Source organism: Pelobates fuscus, chromosome 4 (assembly GCF_036172605.1).
Source record: "Pelobates fuscus isolate aPelFus1 chromosome 4, aPelFus1.pri, whole genome shotgun sequence".
Taxonomy (NCBI): domain Eukaryota; kingdom Metazoa; phylum Chordata; class Amphibia; order Anura; family Pelobatidae; genus Pelobates; species Pelobates fuscus.
The window spans coordinates 130,900,750-130,925,917 of record NC_086320.1 but is presented as its reverse complement, the minus strand read 5'-3'; the positions used below and the strand labels follow the sequence as shown (position 1 = coordinate 130,925,917).

Sequence of the window (25,168 nt, the reverse complement as noted above, 5' to 3'; positions counted from 1 at the left end):
GTCAGTGTCCTGAAACTATAAGTTCAGGAGGAAAGTGAAGTGTAGGGGGGTGATTAGGGTTAGGGAGAGGAGAGATAAATATAAAAGGGGTAGGAGAGAGAGAGAGGGGGAAGGGGAGAAATGAAGGAGGGGAGAGAAGGTGTAATGTACAGAGGGTTTTAGAATTTTCCCCCTAAGGGAAATTCAGTTCTATCTCGACGCTAAAGATAGAACCAAACGGTAATGGGGTTGTGGACTAGATCTGAGGCTGGGGACTCAAGTTACAATCTCAGAGCTTAGTATGTTGTGATGGAGAATTAGAAAGTGTCTAAATTGCAAGGAATATAGGTATGTGCAGTTTGTAAAAAATTTTTTTATTTTTTTGATATGTGGGGGCTTTTAGTAGGTTGAACATTTTTCCGTGTGTTGCATTCCCTGGAGTGATACCCAGGTCGATGGTTTGAGTGGTCTGGAGTACTATCAATCGTGTCTAGCATTTGTAGTAAAGAAATATGTCAACATGGAAGACACTTCTATTTCGTATGATTTTGAATCATCGGTATATTAAGTATTAGAGGTTAGCTCTTGGTTGAGAGAGTGAATAGGTTCATTATCTTACATTTTCTATAGGGCCAAGTTTGTACAATCCGTAGCGTGCTATATAACTAAGTTGAGACGTCTGTTTAAGAGAGACATATTTTACAGTCAGTAAGTTCTTGCAAAATCTCTAGCGGGTGAGTGTGTGTGGGGAGGTTTTATGACTTTTCTGGTGTTTAGAGAGATCGATAAATAAAGAGGTTTGTTATGTTATGGTTTGTAAGTGACTGATGGAATAATCTCGGTTCAGTTAGATGGGTTATTACATATTTCGGAGATTATTGGTAACTGTTAACACATATGTTTGCCTCAATCATATTTGAATAGTAGTTATCTAGAAAGTCAGAGATATTATGTTATCATACTATATCTCAGTTGTCGCGTGGCGATCAACTTGCCTTTCTTAATTTATATAGGGTAAAGCTGAAAAGATTGTCTCTCCAAACAGGTAAAATTACAGGAATGTATAAATGGATTGTATAAATAACATTTGGATAAAGACATAGGGAATATAAGAGGTTTGGTTTCTAAGATATATACATAACACGATTGTTAGCACTAGACTATTTTGGCTGCAGTCTTTTAGTACAGTATGTGTAGCTTTAAACATGACTAATTTTGTTATTATATTTTAACCAAAAGCTAATTATGCAAAGAAATCAAGCTTAGTTATATTGATATACGACCTGTTACAGTGGAGCTTTAACGGAATTCAGCTTGAATTTTATAAAGCAAAAGATAGATGGATCCTTGATTCCAGTAAAATAGAGACTTTTGAAAACGGCTGAATATGAGCAGATTTCACCTACTCAAAGGTTCATTAAAGTCTCGTGTATACTTATCAGCAGTTTATCAAGGGAGATTGTCTTTTGTGTTTTGCCTCTGTGGTGTGCCTTCATTGAATTTTTGTTGCCTCTGGCTGGGGGACTGGAATCTTCGGTCTGTGCGCCTTTTCCTCGCTGGAATAGCCCATCTTTGTCTCTGGGAGAGCGGCATCATGGAGTCTTGATTGGGTGGAGGATTATTCCAATTTACCACTGGTGTACTCGGTAATTCTAATGCTTGGAGGAACGGAGGTATATCAAAGAATGTTGTAATAGAGTGAATATTACCCCTGTTGGATACAATCAAAGCGAAGGGGAATTCCCATCGGTATCTTATATTTCTCTTCTGTAATAGTTCTGTGATGGGTTTGAGGGCCCTTCGTGCCTGGAGAGTATACCATGATAGATCAGGGTATATTTGGATTGGGGATCCATGAAATAAAAGAGGTTGGTTTGTGTCTCTTAAGGCTTTCATGATATTATCTTTGACATTAAAGTAATGTAGCCTATATATAATATCTCTCGGGCTGTCTTGTGACAAGCTTCTAGGTCGCAAAGATCTGTGGGCTCTATCAAAGAGAATTGGATTGCCCGTAGGGTCGCTCATTATTAGATTAAAGAGCTCTGTGAGGAGCTCCATAATATTCTCCCCTTGTGATTCTGGTATACCTCTGATCCGGGGGTTATTTCTCCGACTTCTATCATCGAGGTCATCGATGTGGCGTTGAGTAGAAGTCCAGTTCATTACTTGTGAATCGAGTGTTGTCGCAATATTTGTAATTTGCGTTTGCATCATGTCTCTTTCTTCCTCCAGGTCTGAGACCCTTAGATTTAACTGTTGGACGTCGGTGCCTATCGCCTCCATTTTGGATTGGAAGGACGCTTCCATTTTGTTAAACATGCGTTGAATATCAGCTATTGATGGTAAGTTTTTAACTACTTGTTTTAAATCTATGTTGTCTTGGTTGTCAGCTTGCTGAGAGCTGTCTGAATAGCTGGGGCTGCGTGGTGGCATAGAGTCTGAGCTAAGTTCCGTTTCGAGAGTACTCGAGGCTGCGGCCGCGGCCTCTGTTGAACGGTCAGAGTTTTCCTTAAAATATTTGGTTAAGGAGCCCGATTTTGCTGTCGGAGTTTTCCCTGATTGTCCTTGATTATTTAGTTTTTTTTTATGGTTGCCCATTTTCTTCTAAGTTCTCCGATTGCGGTGGAATGTATGTGAGTCCGGAGCAGGAGGATTAATGTGCGTCCATTAAGTTCGGCTGTCGGCCACGCCCCCGGCAAGTTGTATTTTTGAGGATTAATTTTATTATTGAACAACAACCATGTTCTCAATGAACCCAAAAAACTCATTAATATCAAAGCGGAATATTTTTGGAAGTAGTTTTTAATTTGATTTTAGTTATAGCTATTTTAGGGGGATATCTGTGTGTGCAGGTGACTATTACTGTGCATAATTATTAGGCAACTTAACAAAAAACAAATATATACCCATTTCAATTATTTATTTTTACCAGTGAAACCAATATAACATCTCAACATTCACAAATATACATTTCTGACATTCAAAAACAAAACAAAAACAAATCAGTGACCAATATAGCCACCTTTCTTTGCAAAGACACTCAAAAGCCTGCCATCCATGGATTCTGTCAGTGTTTTGATCTGTTCACCATCAACATTGCGTGCAGCAGCAACCACAGCCTCCCAGACACTGTTCAGAGAGGTGTACTGTTTTCCCTCCTTGTAAATCTCACATTTGATGATGGACCACAGGTTCTCAATGGGGTTCAGATCAGGTGAACAAGGAGGCCATGTCATTAGATTTTCTTCTTTTATACCCTTTCTTGCCAGCCACGCTGTGGAGTACTTGGACGCGTGTGATGGAGCATTGTCCTGCATGAAAATCATGTTTTACTGAAGGATGCAGACTTCTTCCTGTACCACTGCTTGAAGAAGGTGTCTTCCAGAAACTGGCAGTAGGACTGGGAGTTGAGCTTGACTCCATCCTCAACCCGAAAAGGCCCCACAAGCTCATCTTTGATGATACCAGCCCAAACCAGTACTCCACCTCCACCTTGCTGGCGTCTGAGTCGGACTGGAGCTCTCTGCCCTTTACCAATCCATCCATCTGGCCCATCAAGACTCACTCTCATTTCATCAGTCCATAAAACCTTAGAAAAATCAGTCTTGAGATATTTCTTGGCCCAGTCTTGACGTTTCAGCTTGTGTGTCTTGTTCAGTGGTGGTCGTCTTTCAGCCTTTCTTACCTTGGCCATGTCTCTCAGTATTGCACACCTTGTGCTTTTGGGCACTCCAGTGATGTTGCAGCTCTGAAATATGGCCAAACTGGTGGCAAGTGGCATCTTGGCAGCTGCACGCTTGACTTTTCTCAGTTCATGGGCAGTTATTTTGTGCCTTGGTTTCTCCACACGCTTCTTGCGACCCTGTTGACTATTTTGAATGAAACGCTTGATTGTTCGATGATCACGCTTCAGAAGCTTTGCAATTTTAAGATTGCTGCATCCCTCTGCAAGATATCTCACTATTTTTGACTTTTCTGAGCCTGTCAAGTCCTTCTTTTGACTCATTTTGCCAAAGGAAAGGAAGTTGCCTAATAATTATGCACACCTGATATAGGGTGTTGATGTCATTAGACCACACCCCTTCTCATTACAGAGATGCACATCACCTAACATGCTTAATTGGTAGTAGGCTTTCAAGCCTATACAGCTTGGAGTAAGACAACATTCATAAAGAGGATGATGTGGTCAAAATACTAATTTGCCTAATAATTCTGCACTCCCTGTACTCGAGTTTTCCCAGTTTTTTGTGGTAAAATTAGGGACCTTGGCTTATATTCGGGTCTGCTTATACTTGAGTATATACGGTACTTGTCCATCTTGGGGCAAATTGCTTGGCTTGCAATGAGGTTTCAGAGTTAAAGAAAGTGTTTTGTGTTCTTGCCAATGATATACGCAGGTTGTTTCCACACTGTCATTCTCTGAAGTTCTGCCTGTGCATAACATTCAGAATGACAGGCGGATGTGTATTAGGGACTTTAACTTGTGGCTTGGTGAATGGTGCTTGGAGCAAGGAGTTGGCTTTGTTTCTCATGGTGGCTCTATTTGGAATAGAAATGAACAAAAAAAAAGATGGTTTGCATCTTTCTCAAAAGGGCACAAATGTTCTCAGCGAGCAGTTCAGAGGTTTTGCTAGGAAGTATTAAAACTAAGAGGGGGGTACAAAAGGGTAATAAAACATCAATCCGATTGCCCCCCAAAACAAGGACAGAAAATAACTGTAGCAAGTGTGTTCAAAAATGATAAGCTTAGAGTCATGTCTACAAATACTCACAGTTTAGGGAATAAGATCCATGAACTTGTGGCAATAATGGAAACTGTGAATATAGATTTAGTGGCTGTTACTGAGACATGATATAATGAGAAAAATGACTGGGATATAGCAATACCAGGGTACTCTTTATTTAGAAAAGACAGAGAAGGCAAGAAAGGGAGATGGATGGCCCTGTATGTTAAGGATAACATAAAATCTACCCTAATAAAAGCTAGTGAGGCAAACATAGAGTCAGCTTGGGCTATGTTAAAATTTGGAAATCACACAGTAACTCGTGTAAGTGTGATTTATGCACCCAGGACAAATAGAAGTGTTAGATAATCTACTAGTTGAGGAAATAGCTAAAATGACAATGAAGGGCAAAGTTATTATCATGGGTGACTTTAATCTTCCGGATGTGAACTGGAAAACCAAAACAGCTGCTTGTGCCAGGAGCACACATATTCTAAACTCCCTGCTGGGGTTGTCTCTAAAACAAGTCTTTGAGGAACCAACTCATAAGGAAGCCATACTAGATTTAGTATTAACAAATGGAAATTAAGTATCAGATATTACTGTAGGTGAATGTTTAGGATCTAGTGATCATCAATCAGTGTGTTTTAATATAAGACTAGTAACTGAGTCACTAAAACAAAAGTTTTAGATTTTTGAAAAACAGACTTTTCTAAAATTAGAATATGCATAATGGAGTCCTTATCAGACTGGAGCAATTTAAATGGAGTCCAGGAGAAATGGGATTATTTAAATGTTTCACTACTGAAAGCAACAGAAAATTCAATTAAGCTTGTCAAGGAGAGCAGAAAAATTAAGAAACCACTGTGGTACTCCGCAGAAGTGGCCAAAATGGTAAAAAAACAAAAAGTTATCATTTAATAATGATAAAAAAAACCAGAGTGAGGAAGACAGACAGATCTATAAGATTAGACAGAAAGAGGCAAAGCAAGTTATAAGAGCCTCCAAAGCACACACAGAAGAGAGAATAGCACAGTCACTAAAAAGGGGGATAAAACATTTTTAGATACATAAATGAGAAAAGAAAAGTAAAACAAGGATTAGTTAGATTAACAAAAGAAGGAAGGCATGTAGAAGAGGATAAAGGTCTAGCTGACTGCCTCAGTGAATATTTTTCTTTAGTATTTACAGATGAAAATGAAGGAGAGGAACTTCAGTTAAGAAAAATGACAAATGGCTCATTTGTTACATGTGAGTTTACAGAGGATGAGGTTCTATTTCAACTGTCAACAGTAAAGACAAATACGTTGATGGGGCCTGGTGGGATACACCCAAAGTTATTAAAAAAGCTTAGCAAAACCATTTACGGATTTATTTAACCAATCATTGTTAACAGGAGTAGTCCCAGAAGGTTGAAAATTAGCGAATGTTGTACCCATTCACAAGAAAGGTAGTAGGGAGGAGTCGGGCAACTATAGGCCAGTAAGCCCTACTTCAGTAATGGGGAAAGTGATTGAAACCATGTTAAAGAACAGAATAGTTGAACATCTAAAATCACATGTATTTCAAGATCAGAGACATTTGTTTACTTCAGGGAGATCATGCCAAACTAATCTTATTGGTTTTTTTGATTGGGTAACTAAAATAATAGATCAGGGTGGTGCAGTAGACATTGCTTACCTAGATTTCAGTAAGGCTTTTGACACTGTTTCACATAAAAGGCGCATCAATAAACTGCAATATTTAAGTCTAGATTCCGATATTGTTGAATGGGTTAGGCAGTGACTGAATGACAGGCAACAGAGGGTTGTAGTCAAATAAGTATATTCAAAGCAAGGTCTAGTTACCAGTGGGGTACCTCATTGATCTGTACTTAGACCCATTCTCTTTAATATTTTTATTAGTGATATTGCAGAAGGTCTTGATGGTAATATATGTCTTTTTACTGATGATACTAAGATATGTAACAGGGTTTATGTTCCCAGAGGAATAAGCCAAATGGCAAATGATTTAGGTAAATTAGAAAAATGATCAGAGCTGTGGCAACTGACATTTAATGTGGATAAGTGCAAGATAATGCATCTTGGACGTAAAAACCCAAGGACAGAGTATAGGATATTTAAAACCCTACTAACCTCAACATCTGAGGAAAGGGATTTAGGAGTAATTATTTCAGATGACTTAAAGGTAGGCAGGCAATGTAATAAAGCAGAAGTAAATGCTAGCAAAATACTTGGTTGTATAGGGAAAGGCATTAGCAGTAGAAAGAGAGAAGTGATCATGCCATTGTACAGAACATTGGTGATATCAGAAGGATATTTATACTTTGGAAAGAGTTCAGAGAAGGGCTACTAAACTGGTTCATGGATTGCAGGATAAAACTTACCAGGAAAGGTTAAAGGATCTTAACATGTATAGCTTGGAGGAAAGACGAGACAGAGCGATATGATAGAAACATTTTAATACATAAAGGGAATCAACACAGTAAAGGAGGGGACTATATTTAAAAGAAGACAAACCACCATAACAAGAGGACATAGTCTTAAATTAGAGGGGCAAAGGTTTAAAAATAATTTCAGGGAGTATTACTTTACATAAGTGTAGTGGGCGCATGGAACAGCCTTCCAGCTGAAGTGGTAGAGGTTAACACAGTGAGTGGGTTTAAGCATGCGTGGGATAGGATTAAGGCTATTCTAGACTTAAGATATGGCCAGGGACTATTTAAAAGTATTTAGAAAATTGGGCAGGCTGGATGGGCCAAATGGTTCTTATCTGCCGTCTCATTCTATGTTTCTATGTTTCCTGCTCCAGAGACATCTGCACCTCCTCCTGAAGACACTCCTGTTAAAATCAGTACCATCACCACTTCCTATCTGCTCAAAGATCTACCTTCAGATTGTACCTATGCCTCAAATGGTACTAAAGTCCGCATAAAGGATTTGGAAACATATATAAAGGCATTGCAGGCCGCGAACTCCATTCCTGTTTTTCCCACTTCCCTTTTTCCTTTAACTAATAAACTCAGCAGTTCGTTTGTTTGAATTGATTCTGGAACCCCCTGCACGCAAATATTATTGCGGCGGAAACGATCCTCCAAATCTGCCACCATCTCCTGCAAATACTTATAATCTACCTACAGATTTTTTAATTTATCCACAAAATCATTATTTGCTGCACATAACTTGTCTATGCGTTCCTCCAGGGCTCCTGTCCGACCCCCTATGTCATGCAATTCCTTGCGCATAGTATCCGCAATGACTTGAAAGTCTGCTTTTAATGTGAAGCCTAAGTCTGCTAGCATCGCCATTAACCTCTTTTCAGAGTTTGTGTTAGGGGACTCTCTGAATCTGAACCTCCCTCTGATTCCTGAGGAGAACCTGGACCGCCACCATCTGTTCCCTGCTTGGGTTTTTCTATTTTATCTTGCCAGAAGAAGTCTGGGTTTCTTTGAGCCTCTGGTGGGGCCATTCCTGCCTGATCTGGGTAACAGCTTCAGTAAATAGTTTCGAGCAGCAAAGCAGTAGTACAGCAGGGGTAACCACCCAGTATCATGCAATAATGAGGCAATACCTAATTATCAGGGTGTCCACGTCAGTATCTCACTTTTACAGAAAAATGCAAATACAGATTATACACCGCTTGATCGTGCTCTGTAGCAACTCACAATATCCTCCGAAATATGCGTCTACTCCTGCGCGTCAGAAGTCATGACCCCACCACTGTTAATTATTTACATTCTGACAGTTTATTTTCTTTTGGTTAAGTGCTTGGAGAAATACTTTTTCTTTCTGTGCTGTGCAATTTTGTGCTGTGCAATTGTGTGAGCACTGTGCTTTGATTCTCAAAGTTAAACACAAAGCATTACAGTAGTAAAGTTGTTTACACAATACTTCCAAAAGGAAACAGGGTTTTTTTCCCCTCCTTTTCATGCTGCATCATTTTGTGCTTCACTTACACTGGCACTGCATCTCATTCTACTACAGCTAGTAAAGCATTACATCTTCTGGGAGGCCCCCAAGAAGCAACTAAAGAAGAGTGCAGCAGAGTCCACTTTGTAGCGATCATCAGAGCCATCCATTAGGATAGAATTAGTGCAGAGAGTCATGTAGTGTCTCCATTGTCTGTTGTTGGTGACGGTGGCAGTGATGAATACGGTAATGAGAATTCTGTTTCCTACACCACTGCAGACGTAGGACTTTTATGTCCAGAAGTTACTTGACTATGAATATGACAGCCAGAGGAATTCAATGAGGCGACTGTGGAGAGAACAGGCAGCAGCCCAGTATCTCATGAGGGTTATTCCACTATCTCCAAGTCCATCATGCTTTAGAATCACCTCATCCATCGGAGACAGTTGTGACATCAGTTGCACCTGTTATCACTGGCACAAGTAACTCACACACATTCAATGTCACCATTTCCATATCTGTCCAGATCTGCTTTAGAATCACCTCATCCAGCTGAGACAGTTATAACATCAGTTGCACCTGTTATCACTGGCACATGTAACTCACACACATTCAATGCCACCATTTTCATATCTGTCTAGAATCACCTCATCCAGCTGAGACATTTGTGACATTAGCTGCATCTCTTATTACTGGCACATGTAGCTCATCCACAGTCTGCTCCACTTCCTCCAACGTCACCCAATAGAGGGGTGATAATAGGCAAGCACATTAGGCCCACCTCATAGGAATGCACTGCTACAATGCTTTCCTATGGTATTTTGCTTGATCCTGGACCAAAAGTCACCTAACCACCAATAAGTGCCTCTAGTGGCTGCCTGCTTCTCAAACACTGCAAGCATTGCAATTGTAGGGTTAAGGGGACTTCAATGAGTTGATGTGGTCTGGGTGCCTATAGTGTCCCTTTAATAAATGCCTGGATATTTTCCTGGTGGGTGACATTCAAACCAATTTACAAGGACTAAAAATAATGCAGATGTTATACAGGGGAGCTATGTGTAGCAATTACCTTTAGCTTTACCAATTGTCTCCTAGGTCTGGAATTAAACTCTAATTTGATAGGGATGAGCATGGGAAAAATATTCGGTTCGCCATTCCAAAATTCAGGACTTCAGCATTTCGGAACTTCGGGACTTCGGCATTTCGGTTCGGTTTGGCACTTCGGAACTGTCTTATATCCTCTAAGATAAAATCATGTGTAAGGAAGAAAAATGATGGATTCTTGTATTTCTTTTAAACAATCTGTGAAAATTACTAGGCTGATTATTGGAGAGTAGCATAAATGTACAGCTTCATCAATTTTCTAGCAAAAGGTTCATATTAGTGCAAATATTAGATAAGCCAGGCTAGCCCTGTATTTATCAATTGGGTCTGGTCGGGAATGGGTGCTGACCAGTACAGCAAACTCTATAGGGTGGAACACAGAATGCAAATAATCCAATATACACACAAATCAAGGCAAAATAAATAAATAAGTGTATTGATATTTACAGGAAAGACAGTTAAATAAAATACAAACACAGATAACTGAATGTAGGATAAGGGCCTTTGGATACAGAAAATGAAGGTAATGCCTCTGGGTACAGGAACACAGGAAAGACCTCTGGATGACGGGAATGCATGAAAGGCCTCTGGGAATGCACAAAAGGCCTCTGGATGTTGGGAATGCAAGAAAAGAACTCTGATGCAGGGAACACAGGAAAGGCCTCTGGGCACAGAAAACGCAGGAAGCTAAGGACTGGAACTAAGGACAAAAGGACCAGACCACAACATAAACATTAATGAACTGGCAAACAAGAAGGGTGAGGCTCAACTAATTGATTACACATTCACTATCAATTAGTCAGTCTGGAGGCTTAGAGGCAGCTAAGTTATTTCCTTAAAGAATAAAGGAAACTATTAGTACCTGTTGTTTTAGTAGTGGCTGCCTGTAACTCCCTATTAGATTTATGCTTGCTAAATGAATTGACAGATAATGTACTTTAGCAAGTAGTGGCAGTACAGTAATATGTGTCTGATGCAAATGTATTCAATTTCTTCAAATACATTTACAGGTTAGGCCACCTTTAGTACTCCAGATGTCATGGACTACACTTCCCTTGATGCTTTGACAGCATTATGGGAGATGTAGTCCACAATATCTGGAGTGCCAAAGCTTGCCTACTTTAATAAATACATTCCCTGCTATTATTTCTATGTTTCTGTACGAAAAAAAAATCAACTTACTCTGAGAAGATTCTACAGCAGCGCAACTGATTAGATACTGATTAACTTATCCATAACTTATAAGATATAGACATAGTAAATGGCATTTTTGGGTGACTTTTTAATGTTGCCATCTAATAAATTGAGAAATATGCATGTATAATCTCTGACTGTGAATTATTGCTTTTATTTTATTCTGCCAACTTATTGTGTTGATATTGTATTGGCTATTACAAAAAATATTATGCAGTGCAGTTCTTGCTTCTTGCAGTACTTTGTAAATCATCTGTTTCATACAGAGAAGGTGACATCCATGTGGCCACCCTTACATTTGCAGGTCCCTGAACAGTAAACATGTGTAGCTTCACCATAATAATCATCCCCCTCCCACCCCCACCATTTCACAGATGTCCCCTATGTTTGCCTAATGAAAGGGAGTCTTACGCCCTGGTAATCTGACAGCTGGAGAGGGATGCCTGTGTATTTCTTAAAGTATTAGCATTTCTCTCTCACTCCGTAAGTTTTGCATAAACCATGCCCCGAATGACAATGGGTGCAGCTAAACAAGGTTAATAAGTCATGTCGTAATTCAGTGACCTATATCACTAAGGTGCATTACCATACTAGTGAGAGATTGGCTGTGACAGCTGCGTATTCAGGACACATTGCCCAGCATCATCAATATCTCTTTATTTCCAGTGGGCAATGCTCAAGGTAACTTGAATCTGATATATCGTTCGTAAAATGTCCTTGAGAGGTTTTTTTTCAGACTTTTTATTGCACAAAACTGTTTTGTATATTCACATATACATTACCTAACATACATACAAATAAGTAGACATAAGGTAAACAGGAATACAGGATATATCTAGAAATGTGACTGTACTTATTACTATACTGTAAAAAGACCAGTGACCGACATCAAGGCTGTGGATCCTAATTTCCCAACACTCATTTCAAAGGCAGTGAAAGTTAGACATATACATTTTTTCCCAGTGTTTGGTCTTTAGTCCTACGGTTTTAACCAAGTTATTATATTTACCATATATAGCTGTTTGATTGCAGTTTATAAATGGATTCATCACATTTATACTCTTCTCCATTTTGAGGTGGATTATTACTTGATTTATGAGAAGGTCTTTCGATGGAACAAGAATTTGTTTCCAATATCTTATAATTATTACTTTTTCCCCGCCATAAAGCAGTGTACAATTAAAGGGACACTATAGTCACCAGAACAATTATAGCTTATTGAATGTGTTCTGGTGAATAGAATAATTCCCTTCCGGCTTTTTGCTGTAAACACTGTCTTTTTCAGAGAAAATACAGTGCTTACATTACAGCCTAGTGATAACTTCACTGGCCACTCCTTAGATGTCTGTTAGAGATCCTTCCTGGGTCATGGCTGCCTAAAATACATCCAAACATTCAGTATCTCCTCCCTCTGCATGCAGACACTAAACTTTCCTCATAGAGATTAATTGATTCAACTAATCAATGAGGGGATGCTGATTGGCCTGGGCTGTTTTTAAATCTGCCTCTTTGTCAGTCTCAGCCAATCCTATGGGGAAGCATTTTGATTGGATGAGGCTACCACTTCTAATGATGTCAGCAGATTGCTTGTTTTTCTAAATCTACCAGCATGCAGAGTTACAGCTTCAGGGTTAAATACAGTAAGATTTGTACTATATTTTAAAAAGCATGAGGGGCCCAGGTGGGCTAGATGGCGGTGTTAACACTATAGGGTCAGGAATACATGTTTGTGTTCCTGACCCTACAGTGATCCTTTAAAGGGAAACTCCAGTGCCAGGAAAACAATCTGTTTTCCTGGCACTGGAGGTACCCTCTCCCTCCCACCCCCCAAACCCCAGTTGCTGAAGGGGTGAAAACCCCTTCAGTAACTTACCTGAGGCAGCGACGATGTCCCTCGTCGCTGTCTCCTCCTCCGCGCCGCTCCTCCTACTGATCCCATCGGCCGGTGGGCGAGACTGATCCCGCCCACCAGACGAGGAGACCTAATGTGCATGCGCAGCAATGCCACGCATGCGCATTAGCGCTCCACATAGGAAAGCATTGAAAAGGATTTTCAATGCTTTCCTATGGGGAAATGAGCGACGCTGGAGGTCCTCACACAGCATGAGGACATCCAGCGACGCTCTAGCAAGGAAAATCCTTGCCTGAAATCAGGAAGTGACCTCTAGTGGCTGTCTACTAGACAGCCACTAGAGGTGGAGTTAACCCTGCAAGGTAATTATTGCAGTTTATAAAAAAAACTGCAATAATTACACTTGCAGGGTTAGGAGTAGTGGGAGTTGGCACCCAGACCACTCCAATGAGCAGAAGTGGTCTGGGTGCCTGCAGTGTCCCTTTAAGATATTGTTTTTTTATATATAAAGTTGAGAGTTTTTAATGAAAATGAAATGTTGGTGCTTATGAGTGTAAGATTTTGATTTGATAAATATATATGTGTGTGTATTTTAGAAGTACCTCTTTTAATACCACTAAGTACCAAAACAACCTTACCTTAATTAAGATGTTTTAATGTATAGATCATGCCTCTGCAATCTCACAGCATAATTCACTGCCATTTAGGAGTAAAATCATTTTGTTTATGCAGCCCTAGTAACAAATCCCCTGACTGAGACACACATAGCCTCTCTACATACTCCTAATAAAGAGTCTTTTTTTTAGCTTCTTCCATTGTACAGTCTGTTTATTTAAAATGTTGTATCTCCTGCTATGTAAGTAGCCTGTTAATGCTACAGGGCAGAAGATAAGTACTTTAACTCCTTAGTGACCAGACCATTTTTCAGGGTTCCTTTTACATTTCTCCGTGTTTCTTGTGTTTAGCTGTAATTTTCCTCTTACTCATTTACTGTACCCACACATATTATATACCGTTTGTCTCGCCATTAAATGGTCTTTCTAAATATACTATTATTTTCATCATATTATATAATTTACTATAAAAAAATATATAAAATATGATGAAAAATTAAAAAAAAAAACACTTTTTCAAAGTTTTACCCCCAAAATCTATAACGCAACTTCAACCACCAAAAGAAAAAAACATGCTAAATAGTTTCTAAATTTTGTCCTGAGTTTAGAAATACCCATTGTTAATATGTTCTTAGCTTTATTTAGAAAGTTATAGGGCTATAAGTACAAGTAGCACTTTGCTATTTCCAAACCATTGTTTTCAAAATTACCGCAAGTTACATTGTAACATTGATATCTGTCAGGAATCTCTGAATAACCCTTCACATGTATATATTTTAAGAAGACAACCTGAAGGATTAAACTTGGGATATTTTGACTCTTTTCATGCAACCATTTTACCACCATTTTACCACCAATCTATGCCAAATTTAAAAAAAATAATAATGATTGTTGATTTTTTTTGACACACATAACATTTTAAGATTACATGTACTGAGAACTTTAAGGGTTACTGCCAAAGAACACCCCAATATGTGTTCAGCAACATCTACTAAGTACAGTGATACCCCACATGTATAGGTGTGTTGGGTTCTCTGGGGACATAATGACCTTATTTGGAAAGTGTGCATTCCAGTTTTCCAACTTGGAATGTTTCACAGTTGGTCACCATGTACCCATGTCCTATTTGGGACATTTTTGAAGCCAGCCAATGTAATTTACCTCCATCAAACAATATATCAAACAATATATTTTTGAAAAGTAGACACCCTAGCGCATTTCAAATGGTGGTATTTTAACACTTTCCATGCACCAATTCTACCACCAGTCTTTGTCAACCTTTTGGGTAGTCATTTTTTTGTGTTACGCTTCTCCCACATTGTAATTTAGGCATGGATTCTCAGTTTCTGTTATGTAGTACTGACAAAGAACACCCCAATATGTGTTCAGCAACATCTCCTGAGTACAGTAATACCACCCATGTATAGGTTTGTTGGGTTTTCTGGGGGCTATAAGACTTGCTTTGGAGGGTACAGATGACATTTAACATAGAGAAATGCAAAGTTATGCACTTCGGAGTTAAGAATGCACAAGCAACTTACACACTAAATGGTAGTGAATTAGGGATAACCACACACGAGAAGGATTTGGGAATTGTTATAGACAACAAATTAGGCAGCAATATGCAATGTCAATCTGCAGTTGCTAAGGCCAATAAGGTTTTGTCATGTATAAATAGGGGCATAAATTCTCGGGATGAAAATATAATTTTGCCTCTTTATAAATCGCTGGTAAGACCACACCTTAAATATATTCTGTGCAATTTTGGGCGCCTGTTCTAAAGAAAGATATCATGGCACTAGAAAAAGTCCAGAGACGAGCTACAAAATTGATAAAAGGAATGGAGCATTTTAGTTATGAAGAGAGGTAAAATTTTTTTTATCTTTTTAGTTTGGAAAAACGGTGCCTGAGAGGAGATATGATAACTTTATACAAATATATTCGGGGCCAGTACAAACCTTTATCTGGAAATCTATTCATAAACAGGGCTATACATAGGACACGAGGTAACACATTTAGGCTGGAGGAAAGGAGATTTCATCTAAGGCAAAGAAAAGTTGTTGTTTTTTTACAGTAAGAGCAATAAGGATATGGAATTCTCTGCCTGAAGAGGTGGTTTTGTCAGAATCACCACAGATGTTTAAACTGCAATTGGATAAATACTTACAAAATCATAACATACAGGGATATACTTTCTAATTAGTGGGGTAATAGCTGCTTGATCCAAGGAGACATCTGACTGCTATTTTGGGGTCAAGAAGGAATTTTTTCCTAGTTTGTGGAAAAAATTGGAAGCGCTTCAGACTAGGTTTTTTGCCTTCTTTTGGATCAACAGCAACAACATATGTGAGGAAGGCTGAACTTGATGGATGCAAGTCTCTTTTCAGCTATGTAACTATGTAACTATGTAAAGTGGGTTTGCGGTGCAGGTTCATATACTAAATCCCCATAATCAATTATTGGCATTAGCATTTGCTGTACAATCTTTTTCTTTACTGTAGGGCTTAGGCAGGATTTGTTTCTGTACAGGGCACCTGGTTTTGGATAAAGTTTACATGAAAGTTTTTCTATGTGGAGGCAAAAAGATAGATTGGGGTCTAATAACATACCCAAGTATTTGAAAGAGTGGACTGCGGTCAGTGTGCTATTTGATTTTGTTTTGATGGGTAGGTGGGAATTGTGTAATTTGTGTAATTTAGGTACTATTCCAGAGATCATTGTGACAGTTTTGTCAGTGTTTAGGAAGAGTTTGTTTTTTGGGTTCCACTTTTCTACCTCTGTAAACTGATCTTGGAGCACAGCCTCAAGCTGCGGTAGATTGGATTTGCTTGCATAGATTACTGTGATGTCTCTGTACATGTGTACATTTGAGGATTTGTAGACATTAGGCAGATCATTTATAAATAATGTAAATATAAGAAGGCTGAGAATGGAACTGTAATGGACCGTTTCAACAGACAAGGGGTTAAAATCCGTTTAGGCGATATTTCCTTTTCAGATATAAAGGCAGCTACTGTAGAACACCAAACTCCCGAACTGGATACAAGGGAATGCACCAAACTCCCGAACTGCATACAAGGGAATAAGGTAGTACTCCAAACTCCCGAACCGGAACCTCACGAATAGCTGCTAGCAGACGAACAGGAAAAGCTCCCAAGCGGCTTACACTCCTGGCAATCAGTCTCTAACAGCATACAGTGAATCCCCCCCAAGAACGAGACAAGGCTCCATGTTGAGGATCAAGCAGTGGTCTGGTTTATTATGGGCTACACACCCAGTATTTATGCAGGTCTCCCACCTGGTGGACACTCCCCTAGGGGACCAAATGGGAGACTGTAACAAAAGACAGACATGTATCACTTTAGGACATACAGTCACAATACTTTCCCACAATGCATCCTGGCTTCCTCCCCTCTGCCCTGGAGATAATTGAGAAGTAATTCAATTATCTCCCAGGACAGAGGCAAGACTCCATTATGCACGTGGTGAACACAAGATACAATGTTACTTTAAAATGCACAAAGTTACTTTTTGCACATAAAACACAGACATGTAACATATCCCCAGATAGCTCAGGTCTGAGTGCACATTATTAGGTGAATGGCACTCAGACCACACGAATACAGTTTAATCGCCATGGAGCTGTCTTTAATTACACAAATAGGCTCCATGGCATAGCTATCTGGGTTAAAACATTCCCCCAGCATAAAATACCGAATTTACATACATTCGTTAAATCGGTACGAATTAGAACCAGGGGCTGGAGGCTCAGCGGTGCTTAGCTGACACAGTGTCCGGGTTTAGCGTAGGAAAGCCGGGCAGAAAAGCACTGGCTGCCCCGGGAGCTCCGGAACACCGCCATCGTGTGGCAGCTAGGTGTAACCGCGACCACCGAGTAACAGTCAATTAAGCTGCGGTTAACCGCAGCTACTGGGTGGTCAATTGCCGGCATACGCTCGTTAAGCCGCGGTTAACCGCTGCTTCAGGGAGGTAAATAGAGGGCACACGCCAGCTTCTGGGTGGCCAATTAACGGTGCCTACCGGCTCCCCATGGCTCTGGGGAGGCTAAGAAAGGGCTGTTTGTTCGGTAGATAGAATCTATCTGTGCAGAAAGGCTGTGCAGAAAGGAATAAATAAATCTTTCTGCACAGTAAAATTAACCGTTTAACTGCCGGTCCATAATCCAAAGGCAGCAGGCGGGCAACCAGGCTCCTCCAATGCAATGTGGTGAGATTGCTCTCGTCACAGGAACCTTGGGGAACACTACATGTGACTGGGAGAGGGAGTCGCTGTCATAAATAGACATATATTGTGAATGACGCAACGGATCAAGAGACCGCATACCAATACGTCACAGGAAGTGACGCAACGCATCTGTAAATGACTCTATTTACATCCTGGCGGAAGAGACACCAATGTGTCATCAATGATATTGTGCTGTCTCTATCCCGATGGAATTTGTATTATTTTGTTCTGTTATGTTTGATATTGTTGTACATTTAGTAGTAGATGTTATCTTCAAACCACCAATATGGCCGTTAAATATGTCCAGACCAGAAGTACCGCCATGTTGGGGGTGGCAGATGTACATCCGGTCCAGATCATATATGGAAATGGGTGTATCCCACTATCAACATGTGTGATTAATTATGCTTTATTGCTGTCGAAACATATATAAACATGTTTGTTTGCAATGTAACATTCAGCATGACCTGAAGAAGACCATATCTTGTGGTTGAAACGCGTTGTGCATTTTTGTTTGTTTTTTAAACATATAATAATAAATTACTTGAAAATAAATATCCCCAATTTCCAAGTTCCTGACTCCAACTTTCTACTAACTTTGGAAACTCTGAAACTCGGTGGCACTCATTTTATGGAGAAAAGCTGTCTATGTCCTTAAAGGAGACATACATGCTCTGTAAGTTCAGAGCCAACTTTAATGGGCTCTAAAAATTGTGAGTGTTCTGAGTTCTGAACCTCTTTTCACTGAATATTTATACAGATTATGCTATGTTGTGTTTTGTTTATATTTTTGTATAGGAAAATCATTACCATCTGTTATCAAGTGTACTAAATATTTATGCTAATATTTCTCCTTTTTTGTGTGCGCTTTCTCCTTAGACCCTTGGACTACATATTGTGAGTGATCTGATACATATGATCGAAACCAGGTTAGCGGACAATCACCAATACCTGAGTTTTTTTAGTTTGTGCAGTAGAATGTCGTGGTCTACTGTGTCAAAAGCCTTTGCAAAATCAAGGAAAATAGTTTCAGTTAGGTCTCCTTGTTCCATGCCAGTTTGGATGTCATTGCAAACTTTTAAGAGGGCAGTAATAGCGGAGTGATTCAGATGAAAACCCGATTGATCAGGGGTCAGATAGTTACATTGTTGGTAATACTCACATAGTTGCATATGCACAAGGTTTTTGACAAGACTGTAAGCCATGATATTGGACGATAGTTAGAAACCAAAGTAGTGTCACCACTTTTATGGATAGGCACTACTCTTGCAGTCTTCCAAAGTTTGGGTATGTATCCAGACACCAAGGATTCATTAATTAGGGTTGTGACAGGTTTAGCAATTTAGCCGGCGCACTGAGCTTCAACAGCATTGCTGGGATTTGATCAGGTCCAGACTGGTTTTTAATTTTTAGGTTATTTAGGAATTTCTTAATGACCCTTATAGGTACAGGTCTAAATTTGAACTTGTCTATATTGGGTCTTTGCAAATTTAGTGGGGCCTGATCCACATTTGTAGTTTCAGGATGTGTCTGATTTGTTAGCTTGGCAATCAGGGTAGTGCAGCATCCGACAAAATAATTTTTAAAGGCATTTGCTACATCTAAGGGAAGTTGCAGGGTTTGGTTGTCTACTTTGACAGTGGAGGGTTGGGAGCAGATTGGGTGAGTTTGTAATTCATTTATGACTTTCCAGAAGTTTCTAGGGTTTGATATGTTATTGTTCGGATATTCACAGAAATATTGGTCCTTGGACAATTTTGTTTGTTTTGTGCATATATTTCACCACTGTCTATATGCACATTTTTCGTTCATAGAGCCAGTATGCTTGAACTTTGACCACAATGAATCCCGAAACTGGTACATTTGGATGAGGTCAGCTGTGATCCAATTCATATGTGTCCCTTTTACTCTCACCTTATGTAGCGAGTCATGCAAATTCCAAGCTTGTAGGAATTCAGGCTGAAACAATTTGAGCTATGGTTTCACTAAGGAGATGGGCTATGTCCGAAAAGGGTGTTAGGTGGGCAGTAGATTCCTGCAACAATTATTGATTTAATGCACAGGATCTCAGTTGAACCAGAAAGGAAATCAAAGGTGCAGGACGGCTAAAGTTTTGTAAGGGGGTAATCTTTATGTAATTGTCAACATAAATGACAATGCCATCTCCTCTTTTTGCTCTGCCATTTCTATGGCATGAATACCCATGAATTGCAGAGTCAGGAATATTTGCGGTTAGCCACAATTCAGAAACCACAATGATTTTGTCTTGTAATGTGAACACCATGCTTGCAGTGCATAGTGATAATAGTGAGAAAACTGTGAATAGTAAATGTACATACTTTAAACAATGTTGAGGATACAATGCTGAGGATTTATCAAATATGCACTTTAAGTGCACTTTAAGGAATTTTTAAACAATCAACACTCTGTGGATGTTTTGGCTATTGCACTTTATAAAGTGCTGCTACCCAAGTTGTTGTGTTCATGTGATATTTTAAATATTTTTTGCACCTTTTATTCACTTGAGGTTTTTGGTATTTATTAATTTTGAGGATACTGTCAAGAATATACACAATCAGGTGAGAACAGCTACAAAACATACATTTATATCTCTGTTAGCTCAGAAATTCATAATTAAAAAAAGACATTAAAAATAATGTAAAATAATTTTCAACTACTATAATATATATTATAGTATACATTCATAACCATGTAAAGCACCCGAACACACACTGTTAGATATAACCACAAATACTATAGTATTAACAAAGTTAATTGAAAAAAAACAAACAAAAAAAAAACAAAAAAAAACCATAAAGATCACACAAAATAGCTGTTCATATCAGATCTGTAATGCCTATTTGAGCAACAATATTATAGATCTTGTAGTATTCGGTGGGGGGCAAACCCTGTCAGGCATTTAGAATTGAAATTATGTGCTTATTTTCTAACAGCAGCATGAATTGTTGCTGGTGAAATACATAAAAATAAATAAATGTTACCAAATAAGAATGTAGAATTGTACTTGTATATCAAATATTGTATTTTCAGATTTGTGAATTGGTACCTACGGTATATAATAATTGCATTGCATTGTTTAAAGCATTGAAAATATCTTTGTTCATGGTACACAGATGATCCATTCAGACAAAGGGCTTATCTCACTCGAACTGTATGTAATGGTCAAATAGTTTTATGAGTCAGAGGATGTAATTACATTTACAAATTACACTTACAAAAGATGCGTAAGTTACCCATAAATTCTTCTTTTTTTCCAAGTTTGAACTCTGCTTGCTTGAGCTTTTGCATTTTAATCTAATGAGTTGAGCGAACATCAGAGAACCCTTATTATGCTCTACACAAAAGTTCTTGTGTTCAGTGTTTACCACTCAGTAAACCAAAATAGCAATGCAGTAAAAGACAGAGTTTTGTAGGACGGCAAACAGAAGACTGTTTTAGTGAAAGCGTCTGCATATTGTGAAGAATTTATAAATTTTTACATTGAGATACAAAAATCATATCAGTATACTGACAAAGATCTCTTCAGAATTTCTGTAAGTATTGAGTATTTGCCTTTTTTAGTGTTCATTTAATTAAGATAAAACTGATCCAGAAATGTTTTGTAAGTATCCCTAAAGCAAAATATATTAGGTGATACTGTTTAGTATACTGCTGAGCTAATTTGATATGGGTTTCTTTATTTGTCCTGCTGAAATAATATGCATACTTACTTAACCAAGGAATTTAATTGTATTTTTATTGAAGTCCAGGGATCAGAAAATAACTATTTTGTTTTATAATATTGAATATCATAATTGTTTTGTCTAGTTCAGATTTAGTTGAACAAAATATTTTGTCCACACAATGTAAGGGAAATAATCTAAATAATTAATGATATAAAGATTATTAAAGTAATGTATAATGTACATAATTTACATAACATATTAAGTAAACATAATATAGAGAAAATTATCATATACTGGTTCTTATTGCAATTTTCATAGCATATTCTAATTCTACATCAGAATTTTTTTACAAAAATATTATATATCAAAAAGGAAATAAAAGTGAATACACTTCACAGTATATTATTATTTTCCTGAAATTAGTCTGAAGTTGATATCACCATTGAGGTTTAAATGCAATAATAAAACTATTCACATTCTCTAGATTGTGCAGCATTAGGATGTATGTTTATGGTGGTTTTGTTTTTTGTTTTGGATGTAGGATACGAGTAACTGTGTTCAAATTTGATACATTTCTGTGATATTTCCAAAATAAAAAACACGATACTGTTATGATTAGTGGTAATATGTCATAACAATATTATTCATGTTTACCATAAGAAATGTGATGGTGAAAATGTCATTTGAACAAAAGTTCACATATAGAAGTGTTTCAATTCTCTAAACAGCAATGTGGTAAAAGTTTTCCCATACATGTTTCCACTTCTGTGCCCACTCTGTTTTCATGCATATGTTCTGACTGAAACATTATTTCTTCTACACTTGATGTTGGCATGCATGTTACTGTGAAAAATTGTGCAGGGAACATCTACACTTAACCCCTTAAGGACATATGACACGTGTGACATGTCATGATTCCCTTTTATTTCAGAAGTTTGGTCCTTAAGGGGTTAAAGGGACCCTGCATTTCATTCAACTGGTATGGGTGCAGTGTCTGTTCCCCCTCTAGTTCTGCAATGCTCCCCTTTAGTTTTCATAGAAACTGCAATGATTACAGTGCAGAACTAAGTCTGCTCCTAGTTGACTGTTAAGCAGATAGGCACTTCCTGGATACTAATAGACTCTAGGTCATTGATGGCTAATCTTGACACCATAAATAGTTTCTGGACTACAATCCCCATGATGCCTAGCTAGCTTTTAGACTCTAAAAGTTAGCTGAGCATCATTGGAAATGTAGTCCAGAAACAATGTATGGTGTCAAGGTTAACCATCACTACTCTAGGTCCTCTAAATGATGCTGGAAATCCTTACGCACTGCATGAAGACATCCAGTGTCAATGAAATACCCATAGAAAATAATTGAGACAATGCTTTCCTATGGGGAGGGTCTAATGCGTCAGTGGTGTTCGCTGCCCATGCACATTAGGTTCCCCTGTTGGATGATGTTGGAGAAGGTGGAGCGCCAACTAATCGCTGAAAGACATCAGCACTGGAATTGGGGGAGCAAATAAAGGATTTTTAAAATTAGTTAATAGTAACAAAATCAATAGAGTATACAAATGCAAAATATAAAATAAAAAGGGGGGATGAGTGAGTGGACTTTACGATTTTGTCAGCATGACATTACCAGTCCAGAGATTGATAAAGATTGCTAAAGCAGTTCTAAAAACCTTTCTGAAAACTTTTTAGAAATATATGATTTAACTGTATTAAAGTTATGTGGACATTATGCTCAAATTCAGTCATTTGTTTTACATTCTGTTGTCATTTTTAGTAAGCTGTGCTGCTAGTAATTCCTTCAGGGCCCTTACAAATAGCTATGAGCAAGGTATTTGACTATTTTTTTTTTATTTATACTGGTAACATCTACTGTATGCAAGAACATTTTTTGCTGGTTTTTTTGCTTTTATACTTTCTTTTCAGACCCTGAATAAAATATTCCAAGACAAAGAACACTGTATAATATATAAAGCTTTTAATTTCCCAAATATTTTTATGAAGGATAAATAAGTGAAACATGGTAGACAGCCACCTGAGGTAGAGTTAACTCTGAAAGGTAATTATTGCAGTTTCTTAAACATCAATAATGACCTCTCCAGGATTAAGGGACATGGACACTACACCCAAACCACTTCAATGAGCTGAGGTGGTCTGGATGCCTATCCTGTCCTTTTAAGCATGTCACCTTTATACAGCAAACACTAGGTACAGGGATCCCTCTATATCCCATGGAAGATAGACACGCAGCACAAAAACAGGTTGGGCCAAATATAAAAACAAAGTGTAAGTTTAGAGAGAAAAATAAAAAAGAAATAATAAATTATCAAATTATCTTGTAATGACCTTCATTCTTATGTGATTTGGTTCTTTCTCATTGGGTGAATGTAAAAAGGAAAAGCGAGAATAAGAGAATTGATTGTGTAGTATTTATTTTCACACTGTAGTAGATATAGACATCTCACATGTTTTTATTATTTCAAAAAGAACAACAAAAATTAACAAAAATGAGCCTCAAAGGTTATTTTGAAGAAATAAATGAACAAAAATGTATCAAAAAGTATAATTTACAAAAAGATGCATAAAATGGTGGTGATGATGGCAATTGGGGCATTTTAAATGTGCCACCATTGGTGTGTCAAAAGGTGAAATATAAAGTTATATATAAAGGACATAATAACTTATATGCAGCATAAGCATTTTCCAAGTACCCTGTAAAACTGAATAAAGTTGCAATTAGGTTCTTCAACAATGTATTACGCTTATAAAAATATTCTGTGTGAGATTAGAGAATATTTGCCTCTTTCCTAAGAAATTCTTCCTTGGATTAATTCAATGTATGATGATGCCAAAAAACATTTTAAAAATGTTTTTATACAAACAAGTAAACAAAAAAAAAGAAAATTGTAAAAGTAGTGTGCAGAAAAATGTACCCAAAATACTAGCTAGCTAACACATTTGCATGCATCCCCTAAATGTTGCTCTACCCCAAACAAATATAAAATAAAAATAGAATAAGAACTAACATGTCCAATATTAGAATGAACCACAATACAGTCCACGTTTTATTTTTGTTTTAAAGTTTTATGGCTCATACAGGATAGTGGTTCCTTTTAATATTGGACCTGTTTTATTTTTATTCTGTTTTATTTTTTTCCTGGAATACATTGAAACGCACTCGCCTAGAATCTATCTAGAAATCTGATCCTTGGTAGGGATTGTACCACCTATGCTGACAAAATTGAGCAATTTTACTGCTTTAGGAAATGTGAGTACATTTTCATTACTTTCCTAATATATAAAATTACAGAAAACACTATTTACTGTTTTTTATATTCTATATACGTGTATTATGCTGAAAAAGTTGTGAGCAAGATACATCTTTGTGTTAAGATGTACCACCTTACACTTTAAATTTTGAGCTTTAATAGACAGTTCTTCACTTGTGAGTGCCATTCTTATTTTTTGGCACTGTTCAGTTTAAATTTGCAATTTTATCTTGTCATTGCATATTCTTCACAGTGAATCACTGGAAATACTAAATCTACGTATATATTTACTAGGAATAATTTTGGATTAATGTCATTTTATGATTTGTGTGGATTGGCTTTCCTGCTGCTTCTGGAAAGGCTCTCTCACTGTCTGATTCTCCTGGGCAGCAACATCTAGGCCTGTTTGCGAAGGAGATACCATGAGGGGATATTCCTCTGACCTCTGACATCATATTTACTTTATTCCCATGGGTTTTGCTTGCAGTTCATGACCACGTGAGAAGGGAATTGTTGAGAGTTCCAAATACATACAAGCAAATTTCAAATTGTATACTACAAAAGAAGAATTATCAAAATCAATTATATTTTCA

At 37.9% G+C, this 25,168-nt stretch overlaps 1 protein-coding gene across 1 annotated transcript in view; it reads left to right on the top strand.

Annotated features, from left to right (window-relative positions):
- Positions 1 to 21,073: 21,073 nt before the first annotated feature.
- The window catches only part of LOC134608627 (cadherin-19-like), a 207,801-nt gene continuing 203,706 nt past the window's right edge, over positions 21,074 to 25,168 (top strand). The window contains exon 1 of the mRNA XM_063451610.1: positions 21,074 to 21,177. The gene's annotated coding sequence lies outside the window, so the exon portion shown is untranslated. The remainder of the gene's footprint in view (positions 21,178 to 25,168) is intronic.